Here is an 8,386-nt window from a genome sequence, read left to right on the forward strand (position 1 = left end):
AAATATACTTTCTAATAATTAGAAAAATGGATACTTCAATTGTACCCTGGTTTAGACCCAAAAAATTGAGTTAGGATTTGTACCTACAGTTAAGCAATAATGAAAATTAAAATAACATAAATACTTGTATAAATACTAATTATAGGCACACATTTTATTTTAATCATGAAAGTGTAGAATATAAATGCATATATAATCAATTGGAGATGCAGAAGAATCCAGGTTATTTTTTTTGTCAGAGCCAATTTCTAAACAATGATATGAGAAAGAGATAGAGAGAGAGCATCATGAAGTACAAATATACTTAATATTCAAATGTATGAAGTAAAAAGATAATTTCGGAATAGTGTTTATTGAAATTTTAACAATATTTTGATCCATCGATATAATAAGATATAGATGAATATGAAAATTTAATTGTATATAATTTTAATCAATTTACTAATCTGGTATTAATAATGTACAATTTTTGTTCTGTGGCGATAAAACCTTTACAAATAATTTTATGCTAATTTATTTTATCCCAATTTATTTTAAATTCAATGATTTTACTAGATTACGTACGATTATTACGATTATTTAGCGTCGTGGAATTGGTACGTTGTGAATTGTTCCCGCTAAGTAGAATGTTCTAGGCTTCACTAAAAATTGTACCTTTGAGTGTAATTCATTTCATTTTCGATCGTATGTGAGTTAATTGTATTTGTATTGTGTCTGTTATGAGTACTAACTTTTTATTTTAATTATAATATAACTATTTCGTTTATGTTATTGTCGTTAGACATAATTCGTAAAAAAGTATGTTCAATCAAATTCTTATTATGACCATATTTTCATGACTTTTATCAGTTTTGATTCATCCATGTATTAATAATAATCCTAATTTAAAATATTTCACTTATTTGTATGATGATTGTTAGTTACTTCTATTTAATATTTTATTATGTAGATCTATACTCATATCTTTCAGAACCCATTTAAGTATTTAATTTAATTGTAATATGTATCTTTTTCGTTTATGAATATAATTTAGTGTTTTTACTATATTCTATAATCTATTTTCATCAAATTTCATCATCTGGGGTATTATTACATTTTTATATGAAATGATTTTCTACACGGAGATTGAATTCATATAGCATTTTTTAACTACTTAAATACTTAAGTCAAATTATTGACGTTTGAAGTAAGTTCTTAAATCATTATTTCAACTAATGTAAATGATTATATGATTCCAGTATATATTTTTTTTTTTTACAAATAATCCCTAACACTTATCTTATTATATAATTATTATTTACTTCACCTATGTAATTATATTAATTAATTTACTATGATTAGAATCGCTTTAACTTTTTCTCTACGTATTCCTGACTAACGGATTTTTAATTTACTGCATAGTTTTTATATCTTTTTTTAAACTCGCTCCTTAAACCCTTGATTTATCCCTGAATATTGAGGAATAAAATTAATCGTAGTAAAATTTGAATTGAAAAAACGTGTAAATACACACTTATCAGTTCCGAGATCTAAATTTAATCTTCGTTTTTTTGACTTTAGCTCTCCTAAATGTTCGATTTGCGAAATCAGACGATTGTGACCGAAAATAGCCGGAGACTACCGAGTACTGTCTATTATCCATCTTTCTATCATTGATTGTTATGTACTATTTGAGCTTCAAAATAAAAATATTAATTAAATACGAAATTTAAATAATAATAAATTTTTCAAATATTTCACTGAATGAAGTAATTTTTTTTTAATTAGTGTATTTAAAATTAATTTCTTGTGCACAATTCAGTTGTCTAAGGTTGGTACTTGATTTATTTTCTTCAAGTTTTCAGATATAGCATCATTTGTGTACTTTCCATAATATAAAAATGATTTAAAACGTAAATATATTAATAATAAGTAAATAATATTAAAAATTATTTTCAGTTACTGATACTGTTTTAATGTATGAGCATAAGATAATAAGATAAGTTTTTAATTTTAATAAATAGACTTATAATTATAATCTTAGTGTTAAGAAATTTTTACTTTTATAAAATTATTTGATAAATTAGGGTATACTGAGAAGTGAAATTCCTCGGTGGTAACCACACTCTGATTCTCCCCTTTCTTATTAATAGGAATGATCACTGCAAAGTTCTTAGGAATTCTCTTTTCTTTCCAAATGAGATTCAGAAGATAGAGGAACATCTCTTGGCCTTTACTACCCATATATTTGATCATTTCGGGAGTAATTTCGTCAATACTTGCTGCTTTGCCCAGTTTGACTTTGTTGATGGCTTCTTGAAGTTCTTCTTCACTGATGTAGTCGTCTTTGACCCAAACCTCCTCTGGATCTCACCAAGCTCTACATCTCTTCCCTCTAGCAAATCTTGGAAATGCTCTCTCCACCTTTCTATGATAAGTTGGTCTTTCCCCTCTCATTCCTTTGAGAACCCTATAGAAGACCTTCTGGTTTTCTTTAGAATTTTCCTCGAGCTTCTGGCCAAAATCTTCCCATGATTTCTTTTATGCTTCAGGCCCTTTTAACTTGGCTTCTTTCCTTCGACCCTTGTACAATTGATAAGCAGCGGGAGTTTTCAGGCTCAAATGATTTTTCCAAGCTTCCTTCTTTTCTTGGATCGCTTTTTAACATCTTCTGTCCAGCAGGCAGTTCTTCTGGGGCTAGACCTTACGCTCTTCTCGCCACACACCGATTTTGAGGCATCAAGGAGGATTAATTACATTACTATTCATATTAAATATATTATTATTATAAATCCACTTATTGCATTAGTTTACAAATACACATAATGCATTTTGAACTTAAATACAGTTTTTAAGAGTTACATTCATCTAAATTAATTATTGAAATCCTAATTATGTATTTAGAAGAATAGAACTATTAAAAATTTTATTTAAGTACCAAATGTATGTGTATTTGTAAACTAATGCACTTAGTGCATTTATAAAAGAAAAATAAACTGTAGGAATGATTTTTTTCTACTATTTTAAACAAATTGTACTTATTTACGTTAGGAAATATAGTACATTAAGACAAGTATATTGGAGTGGGATATGAACCACACTTTCTCTTTTTTTCACATCAGCTCTTACACAACACAAAAAGTTTAAGGGGTACGTGCAGACGTTAGCTTAAACCTTAATGATTTAAAAATATTGTGACTATTAATACTTAATCCATAAATTAATATACAGCATCAACTTATCATTGAAAAAAAGTAAAACAACTACAACTTCAATGAATTATGCTCAATTGATTTAATAATAATCAACTCTACATGTTATCAAAATCAGAAGGGAAAATAACATCCAGCTTGTAAAAACATCAACATATATCTGACTTTTTTAATGGTGGGCCATTTGAAAGGAAGGCGCTTGCATAGTTTTCCTCTACATATCAGTTCAATTTGATAACAGAAACTATTTTTTAAAATTTTTATGCTTTTACCCAAAAAACGCAATTGCCCAGCTTACCTTAATATAAATATTTATTAAACTTATTAGATAGACTGATAAAAGGAAGCTTTTACAATTGTTTTAAATTCATCACTAAGCAATTTCTTAATATTAAATACGTTTTAAATAACACAATATTACTTTGATTTCCAGTAGTCTTACTTCATGCATATAAACAAGCATAAATCTTGCTTGCTTAGTTTTTATTACTATGGTTCAGTTATATTTATTTGTAACATTTAAAATCTCATTTTTTTTTTCAAGTGAATTTTGTAGTTTCCGTCATGTACATATGTTTCTTTGCGTTTCAAAATCTGTTGTGTTTAAAGAACTTGGCGGATAGTGAACTTCAAGAAAGAAGCAACTGACTTCTCTGAGAAATCAAGGGTAAGCTAAATGCCTATTATTTATTCTCTTCACTTGTATCAAAGAAGTTCATATTAAAAACTTATTATGTAGCCCATCTAATTTTATATCTGTTAAGTTAAGAAAATTACATATATTTTATCTGACAATCACTTTCATTTTATAAATTTTTTGGTGATATTATAAATTTATTTTAATTAATATTTTATTATGCTATTGAGCCCTAAATATTACACCATCAGTGAAAAAATCACTATCACCGTTTTTTTTTTTAATTGTGGCAGAGCTGAAAAAAAAATTATTTAATCTGAATTGGAAGTATTCCAATGATAGTACCATAGACTGGGATTGTCTTACAGACTGTTTCAAAATTAGAAGGTTTTTCATGAAGTACCACCAATCTGTAGAATATGTCAAGTACAAAATAAAGTTTTGGAAGATTATGAGTTGACCATATGTGATGATTATATAATATAGGAAGATTGTTCCTTTATTTTATATATATATATATATATATATGTGTGAATATCTCTTATACAGAGTGTTAACTGGCCTTCATAAGAGATTGTTTCCTTTGTTTCAAATCCTTTATTCATATACACAACTCTATATATTTTATATTTAAGGTATGTGAATATCTCTTATACAAAGTGTTAACTGACCTTTATAAGAGATTGTTTCCTTTTTTGTTTCAAATCCTTTATTCATATTTTCAGTTTTGTATATATTTTATATTTAAGGTCACTTTTATTGATTTTATTATATTTTACTGATTATGACAAAGTTAATTTAATAAATTAGAATAAATACTTAATTTATTTCATATTACACAGATTTTTAATTAATTATTGTTTTTGTTTTTTTCAGAGGGGTAGCTGTGAATCATGAACACCTAAAAATAATAGGTATTTAAACTAATTATTTATGTTATAACATTATTTTAGTAAATATTTGATGAAAAAATGAATTTGAAAAGATAAGGATATGTGGCACAACTTTTATAAATAGAAAACAATGAGCTTCTAGATTATAATCCATTGAGACAGTTCAGATATATCTTAAAAGTATATTATTTTCTCTTCACTCTTATCAAAGAAGTTCATTTTAAAGATATATTATTCATATCAAAAATAAATTACTTATGTATCATGTGTCACAGTTTATATAGCCCATCTGATTTTATATCTGTTAAGTTAAAAAAAATTCATATATTTTATCCAACAATTATTTTCTGTTTATGAATTTCTTGGTGATTTTATAAATTTATTTTGATTAATATTTTAATATATTAAAAACATATTATATTAGGCCTCAACCATCTGATTCTAATGATATAATTAGAAAAGAGTTCCAATAACCCTCTACCTCTCCGTTTTAGAAATATTTCTTTTAAAACACTTCCCAACGAGTCAAAAAGTTTTTAAACTAATCACTATTGCACACATATAGTATAAGGGAACCCACCATTAATAATCTCAATTTCATAGGCATTGTCATTATTGAGATACAGTGATTAATGAGTTAGTGTGTCAGTTGTTACAGACATTTACAAACCAGTTTTATTTTATTTATGATTATAGCACCAAGTTAGTTATAATGATGCAGATAACTCATCTTAATCAACTAAATATTAAAGTTTTAGTGACACACTTCATGTGCTCAGTAATTATATTCTGTGGGTGTTATTAATTAATAAATTGACGCATGAATTGTTAATATTACAAGATATTCTAATTACAGATGAATCAACTTTTATTGGTATTAAATTTGAATGTAATCATAATCCCTATTGTGATTTTATTGTTTTTTCTTAGTGTAGATTAATGTTCTATTAAATCCATTGTTTTTCCTTAGTGTAGATTAATGTTCTGTTAAATCTATTGTTTGTTCTGCTTATCTTGTGTTCTGATGTAATGCATCAACAACTGCACTAGCACCACATTTTAGCTCTGATATTCTTGGTTGTTTTTTAGTTCAAATTGTTTACTTTTATGAAGCTTATCTTTCAATTTGAGATTATATTCTATTTTTAGCAACTGCATCATCATTGAAATAAACACATATTGCATGAAAAACCTATAAGTTCAAAATGTTAGTTTTATCAATGTTATTCCTAAAACCATGAATTATTTAACTGGGTTGAACCACTTTATGTCCTTTTTTTCTTACCTCCTAATATTTATTTTTAAACAACTAATACAATATATAAAAAAAATAATCTGAAATATATACACATATATTTATAAAAAGCCCTTCCTTTGCCACATGTCATTATAAAGGAGTAGGCTGGGTCTGCTGAAGGCAGGGGTTACAATATTGGCAGTGAAGCCAACAGCCTGGGAGAACAAGAACGAACGATATGATTTTTGAGTTTTTTTTTGGTTTTATGTCTGGTTTATAAGGTCTGACTGTAGAATTTGAATTAACTTTTGTTAGTTATAAGTATCAGTCTTCTTTGATTAATAGTGAAATTTTTACATTGATTTTTGAAATTTGAAGTCAATTCTCGAATCTAAAATTTAGTAACATTTAGGTTTTCAAATTATCGGATGAAGGATACCCCTCTTATTTCCTCTCTCATGAGAGAGGCTTGGCTAAAAACCTGTACCACTGCAACTCGGTTTGTATAAGTACTGTTTCTAGAGCAAGGAGGTCAGGATAATATTTAACCACCAAATTTTCTCAAATTCAGGGTTCCCACGTTTGCTGAGAGCAGTTGATCCAGTGTCGATCTATGATTGGTATAACTGAATAAATAATTCTATGCTACAGCCAGACTCAAACCTAATCCTGGGAGATAGGTGTCCAATGTGCACTTATGCTACAGAAATTTAAGTAAATTATTATATCAGTACGACTGGAGCAAATAGAGTGCTCTAGGATCAGTAATTTGTAGGGTTGTTTGTCTGATTTTGTGCCGTATAGTGAACTTGCCCGACTGTGTAGTCAGCACATCTTATTCTCCAAATAACTTACGAATCATAATGTTTCTAAACAACACTAATATCTATCATTTTATCTGACTATAACTGCAAAATGTCAGAATAAAAAAATGATTTCTTATCATTAGTCAGGATTGGACCGGAATTTTCCAAATAAAAATATATTCTAAAAAATATGATAAAAGGACGAAACATTTTCAGTAGTTATACAGAACCTATTGAATATGGAAAATTTCAATTAAATTGCTAAAATGGTTTTCACAAATTATGTTTAACAGCTCTTCAAGGACAAAAAATACGGTCATAAAGAAAATATGATTTAATGACTTACCATAAGGACAAATAACAAATTAAAAAATCTGTACGCAGTTTTCAGTTATAACCGAGATATAGGTCTCTAGTAAAGAAGCATCAACTTTTTATTTTTATTTTACATCAGAACATCTTTAAAATACAAAAAATGGTATGAATGAAATTTGTAAACTTACTATTAGTGAACATGACCGGAATAATATATATATATTAAATTTGTTTCAATGTTTCCTTTTGACCTAATTAAGCCCACATTTAAAAAAAAAAATGTATATAATAATAATAGCTTACCAAACTTTTATGTTTTACATAAATATATTTTACATTTTTATATTCTTATGGCCATTTTAATCTTTACCTGAACTATAATATAAAAACTATTTAAACTATTGTAAGTATTGATAATAATTTATTTAAAATTCTGCATATTCTCAGCTTGTTTTTAACTGAGATCAAATATTTTTGATTATTATTCTAAAATAAAATAATATTTGTAAAGTTTTTTTTTTTTTCTCGTATTGGTATATTTGAAGGGATTTGGAATCACTGCAGAAATGAGGTAATAATATTAAGGATTATGGTATTCCCACATATCATGCTGATATAAGATATTTCTCTATTTTCTTCCTTTAATAGCCATTGTAATGAAGATTTAATTGTTGCAGTGCTTAAAAACATGTTATACTAAACAATACATTAACAATTTGCAATTTGCTAATAAATGGGCAGTAACCAACCGTTACCGAATTCATCATCATATGCATATTTAATACAAATATTGCATAAAAATGTGTGGTAAAGGTTTTATGGAAACTCACCGTTTTTAAAAATTTATATTTGAATGTCAATGTATTTATTACATTCAAATATAAATTTATAAACCGTGAAGAATAACGAAATTTGGAATAAAATCTGAAATTTTATTAATACTAACTGCATTAATCCAAAATGCATAACATGTCTGGTGTCCTGCACTACCTCGTACAACATTCACTTACCACCTTGCTTATGTCACCAACTTTTTGTAGATTAGTAGACTATTGTTGAAGCTACTGCAAGTGTGATATTCTAAAAATATAAAGACCAAGAAGGCTATAGTGCTATATACAAACTTGTATTTTAATATTTCTTAAGGTGGAATAACAAATATAATTTTTTTTTTTTCGTCCAAGAATACATCAATTTAACAGATAATAACAAAGACGTAATGCAATCGGGAAAATACAGGCAGTCTCGGATTTTCCCGTTCGAATCGGTTATCTGTAATTTTTTTTCTCCTTTAGTTATTAATTAAA

This window comes from Halyomorpha halys, unplaced genomic scaffold (genome assembly GCF_000696795.3).
Source record: "Halyomorpha halys isolate HHAL.00 unplaced genomic scaffold, Hhal_1.1 Scaffold1167.1, whole genome shotgun sequence".
Classification (NCBI taxonomy): domain Eukaryota; kingdom Metazoa; phylum Arthropoda; class Insecta; order Hemiptera; family Pentatomidae; genus Halyomorpha; species Halyomorpha halys.